Source organism: Lissotriton vulgaris, unplaced genomic scaffold (assembly GCF_964263255.1).
Source record: "Lissotriton vulgaris unplaced genomic scaffold, aLisVul1.2 SCAFFOLD_1180, whole genome shotgun sequence".
In the NCBI taxonomy this organism is placed as follows: domain Eukaryota; kingdom Metazoa; phylum Chordata; class Amphibia; order Caudata; family Salamandridae; genus Lissotriton; species Lissotriton vulgaris.
In genome coordinates, this window is record NW_028246207.1 from 661071 (window position 1) to 688855 (window position 27785).

General features: G+C 53.8%; 18 non-coding genes and 1 pseudogene across 18 annotated transcripts; all 19 read left to right on the forward strand.

Moving 5' to 3' along the window:
* The first annotated feature begins 5940 nt into the window (after positions 1-5940).
* LOC147666056 (U2 spliceosomal RNA) lies at positions 5941-6133 on the forward strand. The gene has a single exon (XR_015304884.1). It is a non-coding gene; the product is annotated as a U2 spliceosomal RNA (small nuclear RNA).
* Positions 6134-7064: 931 nt separating this feature from the next.
* Positions 7065-7255, forward strand: LOC147666057 (U2 spliceosomal RNA). The gene has a single exon (XR_015304930.1). It is a non-coding gene; the product is annotated as a U2 spliceosomal RNA (small nuclear RNA).
* A 961-nt stretch (positions 7256-8216) lies between these two features.
* On the forward strand, positions 8217-8407 carry LOC147666058 (U2 spliceosomal RNA). Its single transcript, XR_015304885.1, has one exon. It is a non-coding gene; the product is annotated as a U2 spliceosomal RNA (small nuclear RNA).
* Positions 8408-9368: 961 nt separating this feature from the next.
* LOC147666059 (U2 spliceosomal RNA) lies at positions 9369-9559 on the forward strand. The gene has a single exon (XR_015304888.1). It is a non-coding gene; the product is annotated as a U2 spliceosomal RNA (small nuclear RNA).
* A 939-nt stretch (positions 9560-10498) lies between these two features.
* Positions 10499-10689, forward strand: LOC147666060 (U2 spliceosomal RNA). Its single transcript, XR_015304889.1, has one exon. It is a non-coding gene; the product is annotated as a U2 spliceosomal RNA (small nuclear RNA).
* A 931-nt stretch (positions 10690-11620) lies between these two features.
* On the forward strand, positions 11621-11811 carry LOC147666061 (U2 spliceosomal RNA). Its single transcript, XR_015304890.1, has one exon. It is a non-coding gene; the product is annotated as a U2 spliceosomal RNA (small nuclear RNA).
* A 961-nt stretch (positions 11812-12772) lies between these two features.
* Positions 12773-12963, forward strand: LOC147666062 (U2 spliceosomal RNA). Its single transcript, XR_015304891.1, has one exon. It is a non-coding gene; the product is annotated as a U2 spliceosomal RNA (small nuclear RNA).
* A 939-nt stretch (positions 12964-13902) lies between these two features.
* LOC147666063 (U2 spliceosomal RNA) lies at positions 13903-14093 on the forward strand. The gene has a single exon (XR_015304892.1). It is a non-coding gene; the product is annotated as a U2 spliceosomal RNA (small nuclear RNA).
* A 939-nt stretch (positions 14094-15032) lies between these two features.
* LOC147666064 (U2 spliceosomal RNA) lies at positions 15033-15223 on the forward strand. Its single transcript, XR_015304893.1, has one exon. It is a non-coding gene; the product is annotated as a U2 spliceosomal RNA (small nuclear RNA).
* Positions 15224-16154: 931 nt separating this feature from the next.
* Positions 16155-16345, forward strand: LOC147666065 (U2 spliceosomal RNA). The gene has a single exon (XR_015304894.1). It is a non-coding gene; the product is annotated as a U2 spliceosomal RNA (small nuclear RNA).
* Positions 16346-17306: 961 nt separating this feature from the next.
* Positions 17307-17497, forward strand: LOC147666066 (U2 spliceosomal RNA). The gene has a single exon (XR_015304895.1). It is a non-coding gene; the product is annotated as a U2 spliceosomal RNA (small nuclear RNA).
* A 961-nt stretch (positions 17498-18458) lies between these two features.
* On the forward strand, positions 18459-18649 carry LOC147666067 (U2 spliceosomal RNA). The gene has a single exon (XR_015304896.1). It is a non-coding gene; the product is annotated as a U2 spliceosomal RNA (small nuclear RNA).
* Positions 18650-19588: 939 nt separating this feature from the next.
* On the forward strand, positions 19589-19779 carry LOC147666068 (U2 spliceosomal RNA). The gene has a single exon (XR_015304898.1). It is a non-coding gene; the product is annotated as a U2 spliceosomal RNA (small nuclear RNA).
* Positions 19780-20714: 935 nt separating this feature from the next.
* LOC147666069 (U2 spliceosomal RNA) lies at positions 20715-20905 on the forward strand. Its single transcript, XR_015304899.1, has one exon. It is a non-coding gene; the product is annotated as a U2 spliceosomal RNA (small nuclear RNA).
* Positions 20906-21836: 931 nt separating this feature from the next.
* On the forward strand, positions 21837-22027 carry LOC147666070 (U2 spliceosomal RNA). The gene has a single exon (XR_015304900.1). It is a non-coding gene; the product is annotated as a U2 spliceosomal RNA (small nuclear RNA).
* Positions 22028-22982: 955 nt separating this feature from the next.
* LOC147666071 (U2 spliceosomal RNA) lies at positions 22983-23173 on the forward strand. Its single transcript, XR_015304901.1, has one exon. It is a non-coding gene; the product is annotated as a U2 spliceosomal RNA (small nuclear RNA).
* Positions 23174-24104: 931 nt separating this feature from the next.
* Positions 24105-24295, forward strand: LOC147666072 (U2 spliceosomal RNA). Its single transcript, XR_015304902.1, has one exon. It is a non-coding gene; the product is annotated as a U2 spliceosomal RNA (small nuclear RNA).
* A 955-nt stretch (positions 24296-25250) lies between these two features.
* Positions 25251-25441, forward strand: LOC147666073 (U2 spliceosomal RNA). The gene has a single exon (XR_015304903.1). It is a non-coding gene; the product is annotated as a U2 spliceosomal RNA (small nuclear RNA).
* A 1570-nt stretch (positions 25442-27011) lies between these two features.
* On the forward strand, positions 27012-27215 carry LOC147666074 (U2 spliceosomal RNA; annotated as a pseudogene).
* Positions 27216-27785: the final 570 nt, after the last annotated feature.

The following is a 27785-nucleotide window of genomic DNA, read 5'->3' on the forward strand; positions in this document are numbered from 1 at the left end:
AACCAACCAAATGGAGGACATGGACACTGGACCCTCAGTGACCACCCCAGAAGGCATCCCCCAGCCGGACGCCCAGACACCTAACCCCCTACCCCCTGGGGACAGCGGCAAGGTGGCGAGTAAGGAGGCCCCTGTTGAGGCGGGCACCAGCGCAGGGAAGGCTGGTCCCCCCAAACCCCCGGTACCCCAGGCCCAAGGGCCCAAGGCACCAGGAGGGCAAACGGGAGCCCCTGAAAACCCCAAGGCAGCCAAACCAGGGAGTGGAGGGAAGGGTCAGGCAGGGACCAGGCAGGGGACAGCCCCCGAACCCTTCAATGGGTACAGCATCACCCACCGGCACACCCAGCTCATGCGGTGGGAGATAAAAGACAAAACAGGACCCCGAATGGAGCGAGCCTCATTCGTGAATAAAATCCTCAAGCCAGCAGGGGTCCAAGGGGACGAGATACTGAGTTGCCAGGCATCCGCATCGGGCATGATCTTCCTCCTCAGCTTCTTCACCCAAGCGCTCTTCAAGAAGTACTGGGACTTCTTTCAAGGGAAAAAGGAGGAGACACCCTACAGCAACTTCAGTGTGACGACAGGAATGGAGCCAGCATCCACGGAGAAGAGGATAACGGTTGAGATGACCAACCCCCACATCCCAGATACAGACATCGCGTCACTCCTCCAAAGATACGGCACCATCCTGACAGGTCCTACCAAGGTCAGGGACCCCAACGGAATTTGGAACACGACCTGGCAGGCACAGATCAACCTCCACAAAGACCCATCAGGGAGAGACGGCTTGAAACACCCACCGGCCAGCTTCTACCTAGGATCAGACATGGGGAGGATCAAGTACCCAGGACAACCCTTCACCTGCAGGAAGTGCGAAGGCACGGGCCACGCCGGCAAGGACTGCCCTGTGAAATTTTGCTGGATATGCAAGCAGTCCGGCCACGACGCAAAATCTTGCAAGGGGATCAGGAAGTGCAACCTCTGTGAAGAGACGGGTCACACGTACTACCGATGCCCCAAGTCAGACTTGCCGAAGACGTACGCAGCGGCCGCTGCAGCGAGCCCAGCCTGGAACTCAGCATGGAGACAGACCAGGCCGAAGCTCTCAGCAAAAGCCAACGCCGACCTGAACACCCTCCTGAAGGACGCCAGAAACCAAACGGGGACAACAACAGCGACACCCAGGAAGGGGGACCAGAAAGGCCAGGGCCCCAAAGCACCAACCCCCACGGGACCAGGCCAGAGCAGCGCAGAGGGCCCCAAAGCAGGACCGAACACAGGACCACCACCTACTGTAACAGCACCAGCCAAGGAACCCCAGACCCCCAAAGGAGAACCCGAGGGCGGGAAGGCAGTGAAGGCCCCGCAAACGGAAACCCCGAGGGAACCCACACAGGCTGCGGAACAAACAGCCAAGGAACACCCGGAACCCCCCAATGAAGGAGCTCCACCAACAGCACCGACAGCGGAGGCCACCGGAGAGACGGTACCAGCGCCAGGAACAGAGACCAAAGAGGAGAGAAAGGAGGAGAAAAAGGACTCTACCAAGGCAAAGGTGACCAAGAAAACGGGAAAGAAGAAAGACGGCAAGGACGACTGGGTGCCCATAGAGGAGTCATGGGCACAAGTACAATCCCAGTCGGTGCGACAGAAAGCGTTAAAACTCGAGCAAAAACGCTCCAGCGCAAGGATCCAGATGGCGGCAGCACAAAAACCACCACTAACGGAATCCAAGCCGGAGACGCTGGAGGACGAGGAGGGGCCAGACGGAGCCACCCAACGGACAGGCCCCCAGAAAAGGAAGCTACAAGGGAAGGAGGACTTCCTGAAAAGCAAGAAGGTGAACAACGCGGGCACCGATGACGAAACAGAAAACGAACCCCCCATCCTCATAGTGAGCGACGAGGAGGAGGAGATGGAAGAGGAAAGGAGAGGCGAGCAAGAGGAAGAGGAGTCAACCCTCCAGGACCTCCATCGCCAACTCGCCAGCCTAGGGGCCATGCCGGTACCAGACCACTGGGACCTGGTAGTAGAAACTGAGGAAGGCATCCTCTGCACAGGAGACGCCGCAGAAGAGTGGGGACCAACGAACGACCAGGAGAACCTACCACCACAGTAGGGACACCCAGGGCCTTCAACCCCAGTAGGTACCGACACCAGACACTGACCGTTAGCACAGAGACAATGGCTGTATCATTGCTCACCCTAAACGTCAGAAGCATGAAGGATCAGGTCAGGCGGGTTGGCACGTTGCGCTTCCTGGCCACCCAGAACCGAGATATCTGCTTTCTGCAGGAATGCGGGATTCCGTACGCCCAGTCGTACAACCAGCTTGAACGGCAGTGGACGCACGGGCCATCTTTCTGGTCTGGAGGGAACGATTGCAAATCATCTGGAGTGGCCATTCTGATCAGGGGAAGGCATTTCACCGTGGACAAGGTCACCGAGCAGGTCAACGGCAGAGTGCTGGTCGTGGACGGCTCGTGGGCCGGTGAGCCCGTTCGGCTCATCAACGTCTATGCCCCCCCGGAGAAGAATGAGCGACTCGAGATGTTCAGGGTGCTCAGGATGCAACTCGTGACCTCCAGAACCATTCTGATGGGTGGTGATTTCAACTGCATAGTAGAGCTGGATGGACGCAGTGGGTCAGGCTCTGCAGGAATGGATGTGACGTCCAGGCTGTTGGTGGAGATGATAAAGGAGGCGTCCCTCCAGGACGTCATCGGGAGCATGGGGCCGAACGCCAGGAATTACTCCTGGAGTAAGCCGGATGGATCCGTGCGTTCACGGATCGACCTCCTACTCACCTCCCCAACAGTGAAGCCTGGGCGAAGCTCCATGGTCGCCGTCCACTTCTCTGACCACAGAGCAGTCAGTTTCGAGGGGGAACTTACAGGGAAGTTCCCCGCTGGCCCAGGTTCGTGGAAGCTGAACTGCTCTTTGCTGGACAACGAGGAGTTAGTGGCGAACCTCAGAGACGTGTACATAGAGTGGAAGGACATGAAGGGCCTCTTTCAATCCGCCAGCGAGTGGTGGGAATGGGTGAAGGTCAGGTTCCGGAGCTTCTTCCAGGATGCAAGCAGAGCTGCTGCACGGGAAAAGAAGAGGACGTTCAGGGAACTGCAGAGCAAACTGCAGCAACTGTACGAACTCGAGCTCAGGGGATGGGACGTGGATGACGACCTGGAAGACACCCGAAAAGGGCTCACGGAGCACTTTAGGGAAGAATCCAGGAAAATCATCTTCAGGACCAGAACCGAGAACCTCGAGAAGGGCGAGAAATGCAACTCGTTCTTCTTTAAGAAAATTCACTCAGCCCACACACCGCTGGTGGAACTTCGGGACTCGGAGGGCAACCTCCAAAGTGAGAAAGAGGACGTCATGAAAGTCGTAACCGACTTTTACGGCGAACTCTACTCACCGAAGGCGTCGGAGAGGGCCCAGGCGGACAGTTTCCTGGAGGGCATCTCAAAGACACTGGGTCCGGAAGAGAGAGAAGGCCTGGACGCGCCTTTCACCCTGGAAGAGCTGCACTTGGCCGCCACGACCTCCAAGAGAGGCAAGACACCCGGGAATGACGGTCTCCCAGTGGAACTATATGTCGAACTGTGGGATCTGATCGGGCCTGACTTGCTGGACCTCTACGAGGAGATGGTGGGCAAGGGCAGTATGCCGCAATCCCTGCGAGAGGGTATGATAACACTCTTGTACAAACAGAAGGGAGAGAGAGAAGACCTCAAGAACTGGAGGCCCATCTCTCTCCTCAATGTGGACTACAAGATTCTCGCGAAGGTAATGGCCAACCGCCTAAAGAAAGTGGTAGCGAAGATAGTCCACCCAGACCAGACCTGTGGTATACCGGGACGGCAAATCGCGGACAGCCTGGCCCTGGTCCGGGACACGATCGAGTACGTCAAGGGCCGCAAGGTCCCGACGGCCTTGGTCAGCCTGGACCAGGAGAAGGCGTTCGACCGCGTTTCCCATGAGTTCATGGACCGGGCACTCAGGGCACTGGGCCTGGGGGATTTCTTCTGCGACGTGGTGAAAACAATGTACACCGACATCTCCAGCACGGCAACAGTGAATGGCTGGAGTACCGACCCTTTCCCGGTCCTATCAGGAGTGAGGCAGGGATGCCCGCTCTCCCCCCTCCTGTTCATATGCGTCATTGAACTCCTCGCGGAACGCATCCGGCAGAACAGGAACATCAGAGGAGTGAAGGCACCGGGAAGCGGAAGAAACGGAGAAGTGAAATGCTCTCTCTACATGGACGACGTCTCAGTATTCTGCGCGGACGGACCGTCCATAAGGGAACTGGAAAGGACTTGTATCGAGTTTGGAAAGGCATCAGGAGCGAAGATCAACAGCGCCAAGTCAGAAACCCTACTCTTCGGACGCTGGGCCCTCCCCCGGGACCCACTGCCATTCCCCATCAAACAGGACTCCCTCAAGATCCTTGGAGTCTGGTTCGGCGGTGAGGGCGCAGCGGAGAAGACCTGGGAGGAAAGACTGGCGAAGACTCGACAGAAGCTGGGACTCTGGAGCCTCCGGAAGCTGACGATCGAAGGGAAGTCTTTGGTCCTGCGGAACGAGACCCTGCCAGTGCTCCAGTACGTCGCTCAAGTATGGCCGGTGCAGACCAGTACGGCCAAGGCCATCACGAGAATGATCTTCTACTTCATCTGGAGCTCGAAGATGGACAGAGTGAAGAGGGCGGTGATGTTCAAAACCCACGACAAGGGAGGCAAGGGAGTGCCGGACATCGCCACCATCCTGAGGGGAACCTTCGTGTGCAACTGCGTGAGGACCACCCTGAGGGCCGAAGACGAGAGCCATGCCGGCTTTCTGATGGCACGCTTCTTCCTGCTGCCAACGTGGAGACGCCTGGGATGGGCAGAGTGGCTGATGACCGTCCCGTACAACTGGGAGACCCCATGGTACTACAAAGAAGTGGAGAAGTTCGTGAAGGAGTTCGGGCTGGAGGCATGTAGCCCCGCCGGATGGACCCCCCGACTTGTCCAGCGACAGATACGTGCCAGAGACATCAGCGAGCCGATCGGCGCTCTCCCCTCAGCCACAGCAGACCACGTGTGGGGAAACGTCGCTTCCAAACGCCTGACAAACCAGCACAAGGACACCGCCTGGATGGCCATCCAAGGAGGAATCCCTGTGAGAGCCTTCATGCACGCAAGAAGACTCAACCGATACAAGTCCTGCCCAAGAGGGTGCACCGCGGACGAGACAACATACCATCTCTTCTGGGAGTGCTCGTACGCACAGGACCTGCTGAAAGCCATAGCCACAGAGCTTAAGGCCTGGATACCTACGACCTGCATCACGGATGCCTCGGTGATGTATGGACTATTCCCAGGGACACACGCACTGGAAAACCGCCAGGGATGCTGGAGGCTCCTGTGCTGCTTCAAAGATGTTCTTCTGTTCTCCAGAAACCGCCTGGTAGTAGGGAAAAAGGAGACATCAACCCTGGGATGCCGTAAGATGATCCACAGCCTCCTGCGCGACTACGCAGCACTGGACGGATCAGATGAGGACAGTGAAGACGAAACCTGAGTACCCAAGGGGTGGCCCGTTCACGCGGGGGCCCCAGAAAAGACTCAGGGAACGAAAGCAACCCCAACGGAGGCCAGCTTGTAAGCGCAAGGGGCCCCGGAGGGAACACTAACCTACTTCTTCTCATTTTTTTTTCCTTCAAACCAGGAACCTGCTTGGGCGACCGGAGAGAGGAGAAAACGGAGGAAGACAGGTGGAGTAAATGTACTAATAATTTACTGTATGTATTTTATTAACGTGACCTTTTTCCTTCACAGGTAAAAGGTCAATGGGATAGCTTGCGCACTCGTTGCCAAGTTTGTTACCAACGACTTACGAATAAATAGGGTGTTGTGGAAGGTGACGATTGATGTATCTGAACCAGAAACGACGCCCTGACACGTAGGTAAAAAAAAAAAAAAAAAAAAAATCTGTTCTTATCAGTTTAATATCTGATACGTCCTCTATCTGGGGACCATATATTAAATTGATTTTTGGAACAGGGAGATGGAATAGGAGCTTGCTCTGTCCACTCCACGCATCAACCTGGTATTGCAGTACCTCCAGGAATGGTGCACTTCCCCACCCGGGGAAAACAATGCTGTTGAAAAATAGACGAGAAAACGAAAGTAGCGCTTCACTACCAAACCCTGTAAAGTGGCGCTATTGTGTTTGCGTGTGAATAAAAGCAAACTGGTCACTGTGTCTTGCCTTAATTATGTATGTATTTTACTTAATTGCCACTTTGCGGCCACCCGGCCGTGCGTTATTTATTTATTTTTTTAACTTTTTTTTTTCTTCCATTTTTTTCCCTTCTCCATCCAGACGCTGCACTTTGAAAAGAGACAAACGTGGGGAAAAGACTGTTTTTGCAGCAGCAGAGTTTCATTGGTTTTTGGATCCATTTCACTGGGGAACGAATGGAGGAAGGTTCTCAGCAAGTCAGTAGGATGGATGGATGGAGGGAGGGAGGGAGGGAGGCAGGCAGGCAGGCAGGCATGCAGAGAAGTGGGCACTGCCCTTGGCTTCTCTGAGCAAGAAGAAAAATACAGAGTCCTTTTCCTTCTCTGCCCGCCCCGCCCGTCCCCGAACGGCCACGAACGGCCAAGCCTTATCTATAGGCCTCAGGCTGCAGGGGAGCAGTGTCCCGGGCAGGCGAGGGTCCGGCCACTTCCGGCCAGGGAGCTGTCCAGGGCTTCCTGGCCTGATTCCCAGCATCCCCTGGCTGCCAGGCTTTCCGGCCAGCCGGCTGGAAGCAGTGCTCAGGAAGGGGCGGGGCATGCAAATACTATAAAGAGGACAACGTGGGTATGCAAAGTGACGCCGAGGAGGACTCTGGGAGCCGGGGGAAGGCCTGAGGCCGGGGCCTCCTTTCCACCGGCACATGCTGAGCTCTTGCCGGGAGTCAGAAAAAGAGGCGAAAGGGCGGCCAGCGACGGTGCGAGGGAAGACCCCGGTCCGGGTGACCAAGGTAGATTGCTTCGGGAGGCGTTAATTCTGCCACCATTCTGGTTATCGCTTCTCGGCCTTTTGGCTAAGATCAAGTGTAGTATCTGTTCTTATCAGTTTAATATCTGATACGTCCTCTATCTGGGGACCATATATTAAATTGATTTTTGGAACAGGGAGATGGAATAGGAGCTTGCTCTGTCCACTCCACGCATCAACCTGGTATTGCAGTACCTCCAGGAATGGTGCACTTCCCCACCCGGGGAAAACAATGCTGTTGAAAAATAGACGAGAAAACGAAAGTAGCGCTTCACTACCAAACCCTGTAAAGTGGCGCTATTGTGTTTGCGTGTGAATAAAAGCAAACTGGTCACTGTGTCTTGCCTTAATTATGTATGTATTTTACTTAATTGCCACTTTGCGGCCACCCGGCCGTGCGTTATTTATTTATTTTTTTAACTTTTTTTTTTCTTCCATTTTTTTCCCTTCTCCATCCAGACGCTGCACTTTGAAAAGAGACAAACGTGGGGAAAAGACTGTTTTTGCAGCAGCAGAGTTTCATTGGTTTTTGGATCCATTTCACTGGGGAACGAATGGAGGAAGGTTCTCAGCAAGTCAGTAGGATGGATGGATGGAGGGAGGGAGGGAGGGAGGGAGGGAGGGAGGCAGGGAGGCAGGCAGGCAGGCAGGCAGGCATGCCGAGAAGTGGGCACTGCCCTTGGCTTCTCTGAGCAAGAAGAAAAATACAGAGTCCTTTTCCTTCTCTGCCCGCCCCGCCCGTCCCCGAACGGCCACGAACGGCCAAGCCTTATCTATAGGCCTCAGGCTGCAGGGGAGCAGTGTCCCGGGCAAGCGAGGGCGAGGGTCCGGCCACTTCCGGCCAGGGAGCTGTCCAGGGCTTCCTGGCCTGATTCCCAGCATCCCCTGGCTGCCAGGCTTTCCGGCCAGCCGGCTGGAAGCAGTGCTCAGGAAGGGGCGGGGCATGCAAATACTATAAAGAGGACAACGTGGGTATGCAAAGTGACGCCGAGGAGGACTCTGGGAGCCGGGGGAAGGCCTGAGGCCGGGGCCTCCTTTCCACCGGCACATGCTGAGCTCTTGCCGGGAGTCAGAAAAAGAGGCGAAAGGGCGGCCAGCGACGGTGCGAGGGAAGACCCCGGTCCGGGTGACCAAGGTAGATTGCTTCGGGAGGCGTTAATTCTGCCACCATTCTGGTTATCGCTTCTCGGCCTTTTGGCTAAGATCAAGTGTAGTATCTGTTCTTATCAGTTTAATATCTGATACGTCCTCTATCTGGGGACCATATATTAAATTGATTTTTGGAACAGGGAGATGGAATAGGAGCTTGCTCTGTCCACTCCACGCATCAACCTGGTATTGCAGTACCTCCAGGAATGGTGCACTTCCCCACCCGGGGAAAACAATGCTGTTGAAAAATAGACGAGAAAACGAAAGTAGCGCTTCACTACCAAACCCTGTAAAGTGGCGCTATTGTGTTTGCGTGTGAATAAAAGCAAACTGGTCACTGTGTCTTGCCTTAATTATGTATGTATTTTACTTAATTGCCACTTTGCGGCCACCCGGCCGTGCGTTATTTATTTATTTTTTTAACTTTTTTTTTTCTTCCATTTTTTTCCCTTCTCCATCCAGACGCTGCACTTTGAAAAGAGACAAACGTGGGGAAAAGACTGTTTTTGCAGCAGCAGAGTTTCATTGGTTTTTGGATCCATTTCACTGGGGAACGAATGGAGGAAGGTTCTCAGCAAGTCAGTAGGATGGATGGATGGAGGGAGGGAGGGAGGGAGGGAGGGAGGGAGGCAGGGAGGCAGGCAGGCAGGCAGGCAGGCATGCCGAGAAGTGGGCACTGCCCTTGGCTTCTCTGAGCAAGAAGAAAAATACAGAGTCCTTTTCCTTCTCTGCCCGCCCCGCCCGTCCCCGAACGGCCACGAACGGCCAAGCCTTATCTATAGGCCTCAGGCTGCAGGGGAGCAGTGTCCCGGGCAAGCGAGGGCGAGGGTCCGGCCACTTCCGGCCAGGGAGCTGTCCAGGGCTTCCTGGCCTGATTCCCAGCATCCCCTGGCTGCCAGGCTTTCCGGCCAGCCGGCTGGAAGCAGTGCTCAGGAAGGGGCGGGGCATGCAAATACTATAAAGAGGACAACGTGGGTATGCAAAGTGACGCCGAGGAGGACTCTGGGAGCCGGGGGAAGGCCTGAGGCCGGGGCCTCCTTTCCACCGGCACATGCTGAGCTCTTGCCGGGAGTCAGAAAAAGAGGCGAAAGGGCGGCCAGCGACGGTGCGAGGGAAGACCCCGGTCCGGGTGACCAAGGTAGATTGCTTCGGGAGGCGTTAATTCTGCCACCATTCTGGTTATCGCTTCTCGGCCTTTTGGCTAAGATCAAGTGTAGTATCTGTTCTTATCAGTTTAATATCTGATACGTCCTCTATCTGGGGACCATATATTAAATTGATTTTTGGAACAGGGAGATGGAATAGGAGCTTGCTCTGTCCACTCCACGCATCAACCTGGTATTGCAGTACCTCCAGGAATGGTGCACTTCCCCACCCGGGGAAAACAATGCTGTTGAAAAATAGACGAGAAAACGAAAGTAGCGCTTCACTACCAAACCCTGTAAAGTGGCGCTATTGTGTTTGCGTGTGAATAAAAGCAAACTGGTCACTGTGTCTTGCCTTAATTATGTATGTATTTTACTTAATTGCCACTTTGCGGCCACCCGGCCGTGCGTTATTTATTTATTTTTTTAACTTTTTTTTTTCTTCCATTTTTTTCCCTTCTCCATCCAGACGCTGCACTTTGAAAAGAGACAAACGTGGGGAAAAGACTGTTTTTGCAGCAGCAGAGTTTCATTGGTTTTTGGATCCATTTCACTGGGGAACGAATGGAGGAAGGTTCTCAGCAAGTCAGTAGGATGGATGGATGGAGGGAGGGAGGGAGGGAGGGAGGGAGGCAGGCAGGCAGGCAGGCATGCCGAGAAGTGGGCACTGCCCTTGGCTTCTCTGAGCAAGAAGAAAAATACAGAGTCCTTTTCCTTCTCTGCCCGCCCCGCCCGTCCCCGAACGGCCACGAACGGCCAAGCCTTATCTATAGGCCTCAGGCTGCAGGGGAGCAGTGTCCCGGGCAGGCGAGGGTCCGGCCACTTCCGGCCAGGGAGCTGTCCAGGGCTTCCTGGCCTGATTCCCAGCATCCCCTGGCTGCCAGGCTTTCCGGCCAGCCGGCTGGAAGCAGTGCTCAGGAAGGGGCGGGGCATGCAAATACTATAAAGAGGACAACGTGGGTATGCAAAGTGACGCCGAGGAGGACTCTGGGAGCCGGGGGAAGGCCTGAGGCCGGGGCCTCCTTTCCACCGGCACATGCTGAGCTCTTGCCGGGAGTCAGAAAAAGAGGCGAAAGGGCGGCCAGCGACGGTGCGAGGGAAGACCCCGGTCCGGGTGACCAAGGTAGATTGCTTCGGGAGGCGTTAATTCTGCCACCATTCTGGTTATCGCTTCTCGGCCTTTTGGCTAAGATCAAGTGTAGTATCTGTTCTTATCAGTTTAATATCTGATACGTCCTCTATCTGGGGACCATATATTAAATTGATTTTTGGAACAGGGAGATGGAATAGGAGCTTGCTCTGTCCACTCCACGCATCAACCTGGTATTGCAGTACCTCCAGGAATGGTGCACTTCCCCACCCGGGGAAAACAATGCTGTTGAAAAATAGACGAGAAAACGAAAGTAGCGCTTCACTACCAAACCCTGTAAAGTGGCGCTATTGTGTTTGCGTGTGAATAAAAGCAAACTGGTCACTGTGTCTTGCCTTAATTATGTATGTATTTTACTTAATTGCCACTTTGCGGCCACCCGGCCGTGCGTTATTTATTTATTTTTTTAACTTTTTTTTTTCTTCCATTTTTTTCCCTTCTCCATCCAGACGCTGCACTTTGAAAAGAGACAAACGTGGGGAAAAGACTGTTTTTGCAGCAGCAGAGTTTCATTGGTTTTTGGATCCATTTCACTGGGGAACGAATGGAGGAAGGTTCTCAGCAAGTCAGTAGGATGGATGGATGGAGGGAGGGAGGGAGGGAGGCAGGCAGGCAGGCAGGCATGCAGAGAAGTGGGCACTGCCCTTGGCTTCTCTGAGCAAGAAGAAAAATACAGAGTCCTTTTCCTTCTCTGCCCGCCCCGCCCGTCCCCGAACGGCCACGAACGGCCAAGCCTTATCTATAGGCCTCAGGCTGCAGGGGAGCAGTGTCCCGGGCAGGCGAGGGTCCGGCCACTTCCGGCCAGGGAGCTGTCCAGGGCTTCCTGGCCTGATTCCCAGCATCCCCTGGCTGCCAGGCTTTCCGGCCAGCCGGCTGGAAGCAGTGCTCAGGAAGGGGCGGGGCATGCAAATACTATAAAGAGGACAACGTGGGTATGCAAAGTGACGCCGAGGAGGACTCTGGGAGCCGGGGGAAGGCCTGAGGCCGGGGCCTCCTTTCCACCGGCACATGCTGAGCTCTTGCCGGGAGTCAGAAAAAGAGGCGAAAGGGCGGCCAGCGACGGTGCGAGGGAAGACCCCGGTCCGGGTGACCAAGGTAGATTGCTTCGGGAGGCGTTAATTCTGCCACCATTCTGGTTATCGCTTCTCGGCCTTTTGGCTAAGATCAAGTGTAGTATCTGTTCTTATCAGTTTAATATCTGATACGTCCTCTATCTGGGGACCATATATTAAATTGATTTTTGGAACAGGGAGATGGAATAGGAGCTTGCTCTGTCCACTCCACGCATCAACCTGGTATTGCAGTACCTCCAGGAATGGTGCACTTCCCCACCCGGGGAAAACAATGCTGTTGAAAAATAGACGAGAAAACGAAAGTAGCGCTTCACTACCAAACCCTGTAAAGTGGCGCTATTGTGTTTGCGTGTGAATAAAAGCAAACTGGTCACTGTGTCTTGCCTTAATTATGTATGTATTTTACTTAATTGCCACTTTGCGGCCACCCGGCCGTGCGTTATTTATTTATTTTTTTAACTTTTTTTTTTCTTCCATTTTTTTCCCTTCTCCATCCAGACGCTGCACTTTGAAAAGAGACAAACGTGGGGAAAAGACTGTTTTTGCAGCAGCAGAGTTTCATTGGTTTTTGGATCCATTTCACTGGGGAACGAATGGAGGAAGGTTCTCAGCAAGTCAGTAGGATGGATGGATGGAGGGAGGGAGGGAGGGAGGGAGGGAGGGAGGCAGGGAGGCAGGCAGGCAGGCAGGCAGGCATGCCGAGAAGTGGGCACTGCCCTTGGCTTCTCTGAGCAAGAAGAAAAATACAGAGTCCTTTTCCTTCTCTGCCCGCCCCGCCCGTCCCCGAACGGCCACGAACGGCCAAGCCTTATCTATAGGCCTCAGGCTGCAGGGGAGCAGTGTCCCGGGCAAGCGAGGGCGAGGGTCCGGCCACTTCCGGCCAGGGAGCTGTCCAGGGCTTCCTGGCCTGATTCCCAGCATCCCCTGGCTGCCAGGCTTTCCGGCCAGCCGGCTGGAAGCAGTGCTCAGGAAGGGGCGGGGCATGCAAATACTATAAAGAGGACAACGTGGGTATGCAAAGTGACGCCGAGGAGGACTCTGGGAGCCGGGGGAAGGCCTGAGGCCGGGGCCTCCTTTCCACCGGCACATGCTGAGCTCTTGCCGGGAGTCAGAAAAAGAGGCGAAAGGGCGGCCAGCGACGGTGCGAGGGAAGACCCCGGTCCGGGTGACCAAGGTAGATTGCTTCGGGAGGCGTTAATTCTGCCACCATTCTGGTTATCGCTTCTCGGCCTTTTGGCTAAGATCAAGTGTAGTATCTGTTCTTATCAGTTTAATATCTGATACGTCCTCTATCTGGGGACCATATATTAAATTGATTTTTGGAACAGGGAGATGGAATAGGAGCTTGCTCTGTCCACTCCACGCATCAACCTGGTATTGCAGTACCTCCAGGAATGGTGCACTTCCCCACCCGGGGAAAACAATGCTGTTGAAAAATAGACGAGAAAACGAAAGTAGCGCTTCACTACCAAACCCTGTAAAGTGGCGCTATTGTGTTTGCGTGTGAATAAAAGCAAACTGGTCACTGTGTCTTGCCTTAATTATGTATGTATTTTACTTAATTGCCACTTTGCGGCCACCCGGCCGTGCGTTATTTATTTATTTTTTTAACTTTTTTTTTTCTTCCATTTTTTTCCCTTCTCCATCCAGACGCTGCACTTTGAAAAGAGACAAACGTGGGGAAAAGACTGTTTTTGCAGCAGCAGAGTTTCATTGGTTTTTGGATCCATTTCACTGGGGAACGAATGGAGGAAGGTTCTCAGCAAGTCAGTAGGATGGATGGATGGAGGGAGGGAGGGAGGGAGGGAGGGAGGCAGGCAGGCAGGCAGGCATGCCGAGAAGTGGGCACTGCCCTTGGCTTCTCTGAGCAAGAAGAAAAATACAGAGTCCTTTTCCTTCTCTGCCCGCCCCGCCCGTCCCCGAACGGCCACGAACGGCCAAGCCTTATCTATAGGCCTCAGGCTGCAGGGGAGCAGTGTCCCGGGCAGGCGAGGGTCCGGCCACTTCCGGCCAGGGAGCTGTCCAGGGCTTCCTGGCCTGATTCCCAGCATCCCCTGGCTGCCAGGCTTTCCGGCCAGCCGGCTGGAAGCAGTGCTCAGGAAGGGGCGGGGCATGCAAATACTATAAAGAGGACAACGTGGGTATGCAAAGTGACGCCGAGGAGGACTCTGGGAGCCGGGGGAAGGCCTGAGGCCGGGGCCTCCTTTCCACCGGCACATGCTGAGCTCTTGCCGGGAGTCAGAAAAAGAGGCGAAAGGGCGGCCAGCGACGGTGCGAGGGAAGACCCCGGTCCGGGTGACCAAGGTAGATTGCTTCGGGAGGCGTTAATTCTGCCACCATTCTGGTTATCGCTTCTCGGCCTTTTGGCTAAGATCAAGTGTAGTATCTGTTCTTATCAGTTTAATATCTGATACGTCCTCTATCTGGGGACCATATATTAAATTGATTTTTGGAACAGGGAGATGGAATAGGAGCTTGCTCTGTCCACTCCACGCATCAACCTGGTATTGCAGTACCTCCAGGAATGGTGCACTTCCCCACCCGGGGAAAACAATGCTGTTGAAAAATAGACGAGAAAACGAAAGTAGCGCTTCACTACCAAACCCTGTAAAGTGGCGCTATTGTGTTTGCGTGTGAATAAAAGCAAACTGGTCACTGTGTCTTGCCTTAATTATGTATGTATTTTACTTAATTGCCACTTTGCGGCCACCCGGCCGTGCGTTATTTATTTATTTTTTTAACTTTTTTTTTTCTTCCATTTTTTTCCCTTCTCCATCCAGACGCTGCACTTTGAAAAGAGACAAACGTGGGGAAAAGACTGTTTTTGCAGCAGCAGAGTTTCATTGGTTTTTGGATCCATTTCACTGGGGAACGAATGGAGGAAGGTTCTCAGCAAGTCAGTAGGATGGATGGATGGAGGGAGGGAGGGAGGGAGGGAGGGAGGCAGGCAGGCAGGCAGGCATGCCGAGAAGTGGGCACTGCCCTTGGCTTCTCTGAGCAAGAAGAAAAATACAGAGTCCTTTTCCTTCTCTGCCCGCCCCGCCCGTCCCCGAACGGCCACGAACGGCCAAGCCTTATCTATAGGCCTCAGGCTGCAGGGGAGCAGTGTCCCGGGCAGGCGAGGGTCCGGCCACTTCCGGCCAGGGAGCTGTCCAGGGCTTCCTGGCCTGATTCCCAGCATCCCCTGGCTGCCAGGCTTTCCGGCCAGCCGGCTGGAAGCAGTGCTCAGGAAGGGGCGGGGCATGCAAATACTATAAAGAGGACAACGTGGGTATGCAAAGTGACGCCGAGGAGGACTCTGGGAGCCGGGGGAAGGCCTGAGGCCGGGGCCTCCTTTCCACCGGCACATGCTGAGCTCTTGCCGGGAGTCAGAAAAAGAGGCGAAAGGGCGGCCAGCGACGGTGCGAGGGAAGACCCCGGTCCGGGTGACCAAGGTAGATTGCTTCGGGAGGCGTTAATTCTGCCACCATTCTGGTTATCGCTTCTCGGCCTTTTGGCTAAGATCAAGTGTAGTATCTGTTCTTATCAGTTTAATATCTGATACGTCCTCTATCTGGGGACCATATATTAAATTGATTTTTGGAACAGGGAGATGGAATAGGAGCTTGCTCTGTCCACTCCACGCATCAACCTGGTATTGCAGTACCTCCAGGAATGGTGCACTTCCCCACCCGGGGAAAACAATGCTGTTGAAAAATAGACGAGAAAACGAAAGTAGCGCTTCACTACCAAACCCTGTAAAGTGGCGCTATTGTGTTTGCGTGTGAATAAAAGCAAACTGGTCACTGTGTCTTGCCTTAATTATGTATGTATTTTACTTAATTGCCACTTTGCGGCCACCCGGCCGTGCGTTATTTATTTATTTTTTTAACTTTTTTTTTTCTTCCATTTTTTTCCCTTCTCCATCCAGACGCTGCACTTTGAAAAGAGACAAACGTGGGGAAAAGACTGTTTTTGCAGCAGCAGAGTTTCATTGGTTTTTGGATCCATTTCACTGGGGAACGAATGGAGGAAGGTTCTCAGCAAGTCAGTAGGATGGATGGATGGAGGGAGGGAGGGAGGGAGGCAGGCAGGCAGGCAGGCATGCAGAGAAGTGGGCACTGCCCTTGGCTTCTCTGAGCAAGAAGAAAAATACAGAGTCCTTTTCCTTCTCTGCCCGCCCCGCCCGTCCCCGAACGGCCACGAACGGCCAAGCCTTATCTATAGGCCTCAGGCTGCAGGGGAGCAGTGTCCCGGGCAGGCGAGGGTCCGGCCACTTCCGGCCAGGGAGCTGTCCAGGGCTTCCTGGCCTGATTCCCAGCATCCCCTGGCTGCCAGGCTTTCCGGCCAGCCGGCTGGAAGCAGTGCTCAGGAAGGGGCGGGGCATGCAAATACTATAAAGAGGACAACGTGGGTATGCAAAGTGACGCCGAGGAGGACTCTGGGAGCCGGGGGAAGGCCTGAGGCCGGGGCCTCCTTTCCACCGGCACATGCTGAGCTCTTGCCGGGAGTCAGAAAAAGAGGCGAAAGGGCGGCCAGCGACGGTGCGAGGGAAGACCCCGGTCCGGGTGACCAAGGTAGATTGCTTCGGGAGGCGTTAATTCTGCCACCATTCTGGTTATCGCTTCTCGGCCTTTTGGCTAAGATCAAGTGTAGTATCTGTTCTTATCAGTTTAATATCTGATACGTCCTCTATCTGGGGACCATATATTAAATTGATTTTTGGAACAGGGAGATGGAATAGGAGCTTGCTCTGTCCACTCCACGCATCAACCTGGTATTGCAGTACCTCCAGGAATGGTGCACTTCCCCACCCGGGGAAAACAATGCTGTTGAAAAATAGACGAGAAAACGAAAGTAGCGCTTCACTACCAAACCCTGTAAAGTGGCGCTATTGTGTTTGCGTGTGAATAAAAGCAAACTGGTCACTGTGTCTTGCCTTAATTATGTATGTATTTTACTTAATTGCCACTTTGCGGCCACCCGGCCGTGCGTTATTTATTTATTTTTTTAACTTTTTTTTTTCTTCCATTTTTTTCCCTTCTCCATCCAGACGCTGCACTTTGAAAAGAGACAAACGTGGGGAAAAGACTGTTTTTGCAGCAGCAGAGTTTCATTGGTTTTTGGATCCATTTCACTGGGGAACGAATGGAGGAAGGTTCTCAGCAAGTCAGTAGGATGGATGGATGGAGGGAGGGAGGGAGGGAGGGAGGGAGGGAGGCAGGGAGGCAGGCAGGCAGGCAGGCAGGCATGCCGAGAAGTGGGCACTGCCCTTGGCTTCTCTGAGCAAGAAGAAAAATACAGAGTCCTTTTCCTTCTCTGCCCGCCCCGCCCGTCCCCGAACGGCCACGAACGGCCAAGCCTTATCTATAGGCCTCAGGCTGCAGGGGAGCAGTGTCCCGGGCAAGCGAGGGCGAGGGTCCGGCCACTTCCGGCCAGGGAGCTGTCCAGGGCTTCCTGGCCTGATTCCCAGCATCCCCTGGCTGCCAGGCTTTCCGGCCAGCCGGCTGGAAGCAGTGCTCAGGAAGGGGCGGGGCATGCAAATACTATAAAGAGGACAACGTGGGTATGCAAAGTGACGCCGAGGAGGACTCTGGGAGCCGGGGGAAGGCCTGAGGCCGGGGCCTCCTTTCCACCGGCACATGCTGAGCTCTTGCCGGGAGTCAGAAAAAGAGGCGAAAGGGCGGCCAGCGACGGTGCGAGGGAAGACCCCGGTCCGGGTGACCAAGGTAGATTGCTTCGGGAGGCGTTAATTCTGCCACCATTCTGGTTATCGCTTCTCGGCCTTTTGGCTAAGATCAAGTGTAGTATCTGTTCTTATCAGTTTAATATCTGATACGTCCTCTATCTGGGGACCATATATTAAATTGATTTTTGGAACAGGGAGATGGAATAGGAGCTTGCTCTGTCCACTCCACGCATCAACCTGGTATTGCAGTACCTCCAGGAATGGTGCACTTCCCCACCCGGGGAAAACAATGCTGTTGAAAAATAGACGAGAAAACGAAAGTAGCGCTTCACTACCAAACCCTGTAAAGTGGCGCTATTGTGTTTGCGTGTGAATAAAAGCAAACTGGTCACTGTGTCTTGCCTTAATTATGTATGTATTTTACTTAATTGCCACTTTGCGGCCACCCGGCCGTGCGTTATTTATTTATTTTTTTAACTTTTTTTTTTCTTCCATTTTTTTCCCTTCTCCATCCAGACGCTGCACTTTGAAAAGAGACAAACGTGGGGAAAAGACTGTTTTTGCAGCAGCAGAGTTTCATTGGTTTTTGGATCCATTTCACTGGGGAACGAATGGAGGAAGGTTCTCAGCAAGTCAGTAGGATGGATGGATGGAGGGAGGGAGGGAGGGAGGGAGGGAGGGAGGCAGGGAGGCAGGCAGGCAGGCAGGCAGGCATGCCGAGAAGTGGGCACTGCCCTTGGCTTCTCTGAGCAAGAAGAAAAATACAGAGTCCTTTTCCTTCTCTGCCCGCCCCGCCCGTCCCCGAACGGCCACGAACGGCCAAGCCTTATCTATAGGCCTCAGGCTGCAGGGGAGCAGTGTCCCGGGCAAGCGAGGGCGAGGGTCCGGCCACTTCCGGCCAGGGAGCTGTCCAGGGCTTCCTGGCCTGATTCCCAGCATCCCCTGGCTGCCAGGCTTTCCGGCCAGCCGGCTGGAAGCAGTGCTCAGGAAGGGGCGGGGCATGCAAATACTATAAAGAGGACAACGTGGGTATGCAAAGTGACGCCGAGGAGGACTCTGGGAGCCGGGGGAAGGCCTGAGGCCGGGGCCTCCTTTCCACCGGCACATGCTGAGCTCTTGCCGGGAGTCAGAAAAAGAGGCGAAAGGGCGGCCAGCGACGGTGCGAGGGAAGACCCCGGTCCGGGTGACCAAGGTAGATTGCTTCGGGAGGCGTTAATTCTGCCACCATTCTGGTTATCGCTTCTCGGCCTTTTGGCTAAGATCAAGTGTAGTATCTGTTCTTATCAGTTTAATATCTGATACGTCCTCTATCTGGGGACCATATATTAAATTGATTTTTGGAACAGGGAGATGGAATAGGAGCTTGCTCTGTCCACTCCACGCATCAACCTGGTATTGCAGTACCTCCAGGAATGGTGCACTTCCCCACCCGGGGAAAACAATGCTGTTGAAAAATAGACGAGAAAACGAAAGTAGCGCTTCACTACCAAACCCTGTAAAGTGGCGCTATTGTGTTTGCGTGTGAATAAAAGCAAACTGGTCACTGTGTCTTGCCTTAATTATGTATGTATTTTACTTAATTGCCACTTTGCGGCCACCCGGCCGTGCGTTATTTATTTATTTTTTTAACTTTTTTTTTTCTTCCATTTTTTTCCCTTCTCCATCCAGACGCTGCACTTTGAAAAGAGACAAACGTGGGGAAAAGACTGTTTTTGCAGCAGCAGAGTTTCATTGGTTTTTGGATCCATTTCACTGGGGAACGAATGGAGGAAGGTTCTCAGCAAGTCAGTAGGATGGATGGATGGAGGGAGGGAGGGAGGGAGGGAGGGAGGCAGGCAGGCAGGCAGGCATGCCGAGAAGTGGGCACTGCCCTTGGCTTCTCTGAGCAAGAAGAAAAATACAGAGTCCTTTTCCTTCTCTGCCCGCCCCGCCCGTCCCCGAACGGCCACGAACGGCCAAGCCTTATCTATAGGCCTCAGGCTGCAGGGGAGCAGTGTCCCGGGCAGGCGAGGGTCCGGCCACTTCCGGCCAGGGAGCTGTCCAGGGCTTCCTGGCCTGATTCCCAGCATCCCCTGGCTGCCAGGCTTTCCGGCCAGCCGGCTGGAAGCAGTGCTCAGGAAGGGGCGGGGCATGCAAATACTATAAAGAGGACAACGTGGGTATGCAAAGTGACGCCGAGGAGGACTCTGGGAGCCGGGGGAAGGCCTGAGGCCGGGGCCTCCTTTCCACCGGCACATGCTGAGCTCTTGCCGGGAGTCAGAAAAAGAGGCGAAAGGGCGGCCAGCGACGGTGCGAGGGAAGACCCCGGTCCGGGTGACCAAGGTAGATTGCTTCGGGAGGCGTTAATTCTGCCACCATTCTGGTTATCGCTTCTCGGCCTTTTGGCTAAGATCAAGTGTAGTATCTGTTCTTATCAGTTTAATATCTGATACGTCCTCTATCTGGGGACCATATATTAAATTGATTTTTGGAACAGGGAGATGGAATAGGAGCTTGCTCTGTCCACTCCACGCATCAACCTGGTATTGCAGTACCTCCAGGAATGGTGCACTTCCCCACCCGGGGAAAACAATGCTGTTGAAAAATAGACGAGAAAACGAAAGTAGCGCTTCACTACCAAACCCTGTAAAGTGGCGCTATTGTGTTTGCGTGTGAATAAAAGCAAACTGGTCACTGTGTCTTGCCTTAATTATGTATGTATTTTACTTAATTGCCACTTTGCGGCCACCCGGCCGTGCGTTATTTATTTATTTTTTTAACTTTTTTTTTTCTTCCATTTTTTTCCCTTCTCCATCCAGACGCTGCACTTTGAAAAGAGACAAACGTGGGGAAAAGACTGTTTTTGCAGCAGCAGAGTTTCATTGGTTTTTGGATCCATTTCACTGGGGAACGAATGGAGGAAGGTTCTCAGCAAGTCAGTAGGATGGATGGATGGAGGGAGGGAGGGAGGGAGGGAGGCAGGCAGGCAGGCAGGCATGCCGAGAAGTGGGCACTGCCCTTGGCTTCTCTGAGCAAGAAGAAAAATACAGAGTCCTTTTCCTTCTCTGCCCGCCCCGCCCGTCCCCGAACGGCCACGAACGGCCAAGCCTTATCTATAGGCCTCAGGCTGCAGGGGAGCAGTGTCCCGGGCAGGCGAGGGTCCGGCCACTTCCGGCCAGGGAGCTGTCCAGGGCTTCCTGGCCTGATTCCCAGCATCCCCTGGCTGCCAGGCTTTCCGGCCAGCCGGCTGGAAGCAGTGCTCAGGAAGGGGCGGGGCATGCAAATACTATAAAGAGGACAACGTGGGTATGCAAAGTGACGCCGAGGAGGACTCTGGGAGCCGGGGGAAGGCCTGAGGCCGGGGCCTCCTTTCCACCGGCACATGCTGAGCTCTTGCCGGGAGTCAGAAAAAGAGGCGAAAGGGCGGCCAGCGACGGTGCGAGGGAAGACCCCGGTCCGGGTGACCAAGGTAGATTGCTTCGGGAGGCGTTAATTCTGCCACCATTCTGGTTATCGCTTCTCGGCCTTTTGGCTAAGATCAAGTGTAGTATCTGTTCTTATCAGTTTAATATCTGATACGTCCTCTATCTGGGGACCATATATTAAATTGATTTTTGGAACAGGGAGATGGAATAGGAGCTTGCTCTGTCCACTCCACGCATCAACCTGGTATTGCAGTACCTCCAGGAATGGTGCACTTCCCCACCCGGGGAAAACAATGCTGTTGAAAAATAGACGAGAAAACGAAAGTAGCGCTTCACTACCAAACCCTGTAAAGTGGCGCTATTGTGTTTGCGTGTGAATAAAAGCAAACTGGTCACTGTGTCTTGCCTTAATTATGTATGTATTTTACTTAATTGCCACTTTGCGGCCACCCGGCCGTGCGTTATTTATTTATTTTTTTAACTTTTTTTTTTCTTCCATTTTTTTCCCTTCTCCATCCAGACGCTGCACTTTGAAAAGAGACAAACGTGGGGAAAAGACTGTTTTTGCAGCAGCAGAGTTTCATTGGTTTTTGGATCCATTTCACTGGGGAACGAATGGAGGAAGGTTCTCAGCAAGTCAGTAGGATGGATGGATGGAGGGAGGGAGGGAGGGAGGCAGGCAGGCAGGCAGGCATGCAGAGAAGTGGGCACTGCCCTTGGCTTCTCTGAGCAAGAAGAAAAATACAGAGTCCTTTTCCTTCTCTGCCCGCCCCGCCCGTCCCCGAACGGCCACGAACGGCCAAGCCTTATCTATAGGCCTCAGGCTGCAGGGGAGCAGTGTCCCGGGCAGGCGAGGGTCCGGCCACTTCCGGCCAGGGAGCTGTCCAGGGCTTCCTGGCCTGATTCCCAGCATCCCCTGGCTGCCAGGCTTTCCGGCCAGCCGGCTGGAAGCAGTGCTCAGGAAGGGGCGGGGCATGCAAATACTATAAAGAGGACAACGTGGGTATGCAAAGTGACGCCGAGGAGGACTCTGGGAGCCGGGGGAAGGCCTGAGGCCGGGGCCTCCTTTCCACCGGCACATGCTGAGCTCTTGCCGGGAGTCAGAAAAAGAGGCGAAAGGGCGGCCAGCGACGGTGCGAGGGAAGACCCCGGTCCGGGTGACCAAGGTAGATTGCTTCGGGAGGCGTTAATTCTGCCACCATTCTGGTTATCGCTTCTCGGCCTTTTGGCTAAGATCAAGTGTAGTATCTGTTCTTATCAGTTTAATATCTGATACGTCCTCTATCTGGGGACCATATATTAAATTGATTTTTGGAACAGGGAGATGGAATAGGAGCTTGCTCTGTCCACTCCACGCATCAACCTGGTATTGCAGTACCTCCAGGAATGGTGCACTTCCCCACCCGGGGAAAACAATGCTGTTGAAAAATAGACGAGAAAACGAAAGTAGCGCTTCACTACCAAACCCTGTAAAGTGGCGCTATTGTGTTTGCGTGTGAATAAAAGCAAACTGGTCACTGTGTCTTGCCTTAATTATGTATGTATTTTACTTAATTGCCACTTTGCGGCCACCCGGCCGTGCGTTATTTATTTATTTTTTTAACTTTTTTTTTTCTTCCATTTTTTTCCCTTCTCCATCCAGACGCTGCACTTTGAAAAGAGACAAACGTGGGGAAAAGACTGTTTTTGCAGCAGCAGAGTTTCATTGGTTTTTGGATCCATTTCACTGGGGAACGAATGGAGGAAGGTTCTCAGCAAGTCAGTAGGATGGATGGATGGAGGGAGGGAGGGAGGGAGGGAGGGAGGGAGGCAGGGAGGCAGGCAGGCAGGCAGGCAGGCATGCCGAGAAGTGGGCACTGCCCTTGGCTTCTCTGAGCAAGAAGAAAAATACAGAGTCCTTTTCCTTCTCTGCCCGCCCCGCCCGTCCCCGAACGGCCACGAACGGCCAAGCCTTATCTATAGGCCTCAGGCTGCAGGGGAGCAGTGTCCCGGGCAGGCGAGGGTCCGGCCACTTCCGGCCAGGGAGCTGTCCAGGGCTTCCTGGCCTGATTCCCAGCATCCCCTGGCTGCCAGGCTTTCCGGCCAGCCGGCTGGAAGCAGTGCTCAGGAAGGGGCGGGGCATGCAAATACTATAAAGAGGACAACGTGGGTATGCAAAGTGACGCCGAGGAGGACTCTGGGAGCCGGGGGAAGGCCTGAGGCCGGGGCCTCCTTTCCACCGGCACATGCTGAGCTCTTGCCGGGAGTCAGAAAAAGAGGCGAAAGGGCGGCCAGCGACGGTGCGAGGGAAGACCCCGGTCCGGGTGACCAAGGTAGATTGCTTCGGGAGGCGTTAATTCTGCCACCATTCTGGTTATCGCTTCTCGGCCTTTTGGCTAAGATCAAGTGTAGTATCTGTTCTTATCAGTTTAATATCTGATACGTCCTCTATCTGGGGACCATATATTAAATTGATTTTTGGAACAGGGAGATGGAATAGGAGCTTGCTCTGTCCACTCCACGCATCAACCTGGTATTGCAGTACCTCCAGGAATGGTGCACTTCCCCACCCGGGGAAAACAATGCTGTTGAAAAATAGACGAGAAAACGAAAGTAGCGCTTCACTACCAAACCCTGTAAAGTGGCGCTATTGTGTTTGCGTGTGAATAAAAGCAAACTGGTCACTGTGTCTTGCCTTAATTATGTATGTATTTTACTTAATTGCCACTTTGCGGCCACCCGGCCGTGCGTTATTTATTTATTTTTTTAACTTTTTTTTTTCTTCCATTTTTTTCCCTTCTCCATCCAGACGCTGCACTTTGAAAAGAGACAAACGTGGGGAAAAGACTGTTTTTGCAGCAGCAGAGTTTCATTGGTTTTTGGATCCATTTCACTGGGGAACGAATGGAGGAAGGTTCTCAGCAAGTCAGTAGGATGGATGGATGGAGGGAGGGAGGGAGGGAGGCAGGCAGGCAGGCAGGCATGCAGAGAAGTGGGCACTGCCCTTGGCTTCTCTGAGCAAGAAGAAAAATACAGAGTCCTTTTCCTTCTCTGCCCGCCCCGCCCGTCCCCGAACGGCCACGAACGGCCAAGCCTTATCTATAGGCCTCAGGCTGCAGGGGAGCAGTGTCCCGGGCAGGCGAGGGTCCGGCCACTTCCGGCCAGGGAGCTGTCCAGGGCTTCCTGGCCTGATTCCCAGCATCCCCTGGCTGCCAGGCTTTCCGGCCAGCCGGCTGGAAGCAGTGCTCAGGAAGGGGCGGGGCATGCAAATACTATAAAGAGGACAACGTGGGTATGCAAAGTGACGCCGAGGAGGACTCTGGGAGCCGGGGGAAGGCCTGAGGCCGGGGCCTCCTTTCCACCGGCACATGCTGAGCTCTTGCCGGGAGTCAGAAAAAGAGGCGAAAGGGCGGCCAGCGACGGTGCGAGGGAAGACCCCGGTCCGGGTGACCAAGGTAGATTGCTTCGGGAGGCGTTAATTCTGCCACCATTCTGGTTATCGCTTCTCGGCCTTTTGGCTAAGATCAAGTGTAGTATCTGTTCTTATCAGTTTAATATCTGATACGTCCTCTATCTGGGGACCATATATTAAATTGATTTTTGGAACAGGGAGATGGAATAGGAGCTTGCTCTGTCCACTCCACGCATCAACCTGGTATTGCAGTACCTCCAGGAATGGTGCACTTCCCCACCCGGGGAAAACAATGCTGTTGAAAAATAGACGAGAAAACGAAAGTAGCGCTTCACTACCAAACCCTGTAAAGTGGCGCTATTGTGTTTGCGTGTGAATAAAAGCAAACTGGTCACTGTGTCTTGCCTTAATTATGTATGTATTTTACTTAATTGCCACTTTGCGGCCACCCGGCCGTGCGTTATTTATTTATTTTTTTAACTTTTTTTTTTCTTCCATTTTTTTCCCTTCTCCATCCAGACGCTGCACTTTGAAAAGAGACAAACGTGGGGAAAAGACTGTTTTTGCAGCAGCAGAGTTTCATTGGTTTTTGGATCCATTTCACTGGGGAACGAATGGAGGAAGGTTCTCAGCAAGTCAGTAGGATGGATGGATGGAGGGAGGGAGGGAGGGAGGGAGGGAGGGAGGCAGGGAGGCAGGCAGGCAGGCAGGCAGGCATGCCGAGAAGTGGGCACTGCCCTTGGCTTCTCTGAGCAAGAAGAAAAATACAGAGTCCTTTTCCTTCTCTGCCCGCCCCGCCCGTCCCCGAACGGCCACGAACGGCCAAGCCTTATCTATAGGCCTCAGGCTGCAGGGGAGCAGTGTCCCGGGCAGGCGAGGGTCCGGCCACTTCCGGCCAGGGAGCTGTCCAGGGCTTCCTGGCCTGATTCCCAGCATCCCCTGGCTGCCAGGCTTTCCGGCCAGCCGGCTGGAAGCAGTGCTCAGGAAGGGGCGGGGCATGCAAATACTATAAAGAGGACAACGTGGGTATGCAAAGTGACGCCGAGGAGGACTCTGGGAGCCGGGGGAAGGCCTGAGGCCGGGGCCTCCTTTCCACCGGCACATGCTGAGCTCTTGCCGGGAGTCAGAAAAAGAGGCGAAAGGGCGGCCAGCGACGGTGCGAGGGAAGACCCCGGTCCGGGTGACCAAGGTAGATTGCTTCGGGAGGCGTTAATTCTGCCACCATTCTGGTTATCGCTTCTCGGCCTTTTGGCTAAGATCAAGTGTAGTATCTGTTCTTATCAGTTTAATATCTGATACGTCCTCTATCTGGGGACCATATATTAAATTGATTTTTGGAACAGGGAGATGGAATAGGAGCTTGCTCTGTCCACTCCACGCATCAACCTGGTATTGCAGTACCTCCAGGAATGGTGCACTTCCCCACCCGGGGAAAACAATGCTGTTGAAAAATAGACGAGAAAACGAAAGTAGCGCTTCACTACCAAACCCTGTAAAGTGGCGCTATTGTGTTTGCGTGTGAATAAAAGCAAACTGGTCACTGTGTCTTGCCTTAATTATGTATGTATTTTACTTAATTGCCACTTTGCGGCCACCCGGCCGTGCGTTATTTATTTATTTTTTTAACTTTTTTTTTTCTTCCATTTTTTTCCCTTCTCCATCCAGACGCTGCACTTTGAAAAGAGACAAACGTGGGGAAAAGACTGTTTTTGCAGCAGCAGAGTTTCATTGGTTTTTGGATCCATTTCACTGGGGAACGAATGGAGGAAGGTTCTCAGCAAGTCAGTAGGATGGATGGATGGAGGGAGGGAGGGAGGGAGGCAGGCAGGCAGGCAGGCATGCAGAGAAGTGGGCACTGCCCTTGGCTTCTCTGAGCAAGAAGAAAAATACAGAGTCCTTTTCCTTCTCTGCCCGCCCCGCCCGTCCCCGAACGGCCACGAACGGCCAAGCCTTATCTATAGGCCTCAGGCTGCAGGGGAGCAGTGTCCCGGGCAGGCGAGGGTCCGGCCACTTCCGGCCAGGGAGCTGTCCAGGGCTTCCTGGCCTGATTCCCAGCATCCCCTGGCTGCCAGGCTTTCCGGCCAGCCGGCTGGAAGCAGTGCTCAGGAAGGGGCGGGGCATGCAAATACTATAAAGAGGACAACGTGGGTATGCAAAGTGACGCCGAGGAGGACTCTGGGAGCCGGGGGAAGGCCTGAGGCCGGGGCCTCCTTTCCACCGGCACATGCTGAGCTCTTGCCGGGAGTCAGAAAAAGAGGCGAAAGGGCGGCCAGCGACGGTGCGAGGGAAGACCCCGGTCCGGGTGACCAAGGTAGATTGCTTCGGGAGGCGTTAATTCTGCCACCATTCTGGTTATCGCTTCTCGGCCTTTTGGCTAAGATCAAGTGTAGTACCACTTGCCTCCCCTAGGGGAGGGCGGTCAGTTGGGATGTTTTCATTGAACTTCGTGGGTCAATGATATTCCCAACACGGTGAAATGAGATTCGGAACGGAATCTGACGGAATCGTGACGAAATATGACAGAAATGTCATAATGCATATGACAGCAATGTCATAACGTTTTTAGTAGCCTGGCATGCTGGACTGTCGGGCAGGAACCCCAGTGGGGACTGACTGGCAGGCCGGCTGAATGGTGATTTTTTACGTAGGTCAGCAGGCGAGACTGGGCTGCTGTGCCAACCGGCTTGGGCTGACACCCGGGCTGATGACCTTGGATGGAACGACAGGGCCGAACGGCATGGCTGGAAGGCTAAGTCGCCCCCCTGTCCAGGCGAACCCTCCTAGGTCCGACCGGCACAAGGCCAACCAGCTAATGGCTGTCTGCGGATTGGTTCCCCGCTTTCAGCTGGGCTGGTTGGCTGCTGGGTGGAGGTAGTAGCAGGACAGACCGGGGTTGGCTGAAAAGATAAGCCATGCCTAGTACCCCCTGGGCAAGTAGGCCAGGCGAGACGGCTCGGGTGAAGGGCGAGGCCGGCGGGTGTGGCAGACTGGCCAGACCTGCTGACTGAGGGTGTGACGGGTAGGACAAAAAAAAAAAAAAAAAATCTGTTCTTATCAGTTTAATATCTGATACGTCCTCTATCTGGGGACCATATATTAAATTGATTTTTGGAACAGGGAGATGGAATAGGAGCTTGCTCTGTCCACTCCACGCATCAACCTGGTATTGCAGTACCTCCAGGAATGGTGCACTTCCCCACCCGGGGAAAACAATGCTGTTGAAAAATAGACGAGAAAACGAAAGTAGCGCTTCACTACCAAACCCTGTAAAGTGGCGCTATTGTGTTTGCGTGTGAATAAAAGCAAACTGGTCACTGTGTCTTGCCTTAATTATGTATGTATTTTACTTAATTGCCACTTTGCGGCCACCCGGCCGTGCGTTATTTATTTATTTTTTTAACTTTTTTTTTTCTTCCATTTTTTTCCCTTCTCCATCCAGACGCTGCACTTTGAAAAGAGACAAACGTGGGGAAAAGACTGTTTTTGCAGCAGCAGAGTTTCATTGGTTTTTGGATCCATTTCACTGGGGAACGAATGGAGGAAGGTTCTCAGCAAGTCAGTAGGATGGATGGATGGAGGGAGGGAGGGAGGGAGGCAGGCAGGCAGGCAGGCATGCAGAGAAGTGGGCACTGCCCTTGGCTTCTCTGAGCAAGAAGAAAAATACAGAGTCCTTTTCCTTCTCTGCCCGCCCCGCCCGTCCCCGAACGGCCACGAACGGCCAAGCCTTATCTATAGGCCTCAGGCTGCAGGGGAGCAGTGTCCCGGGC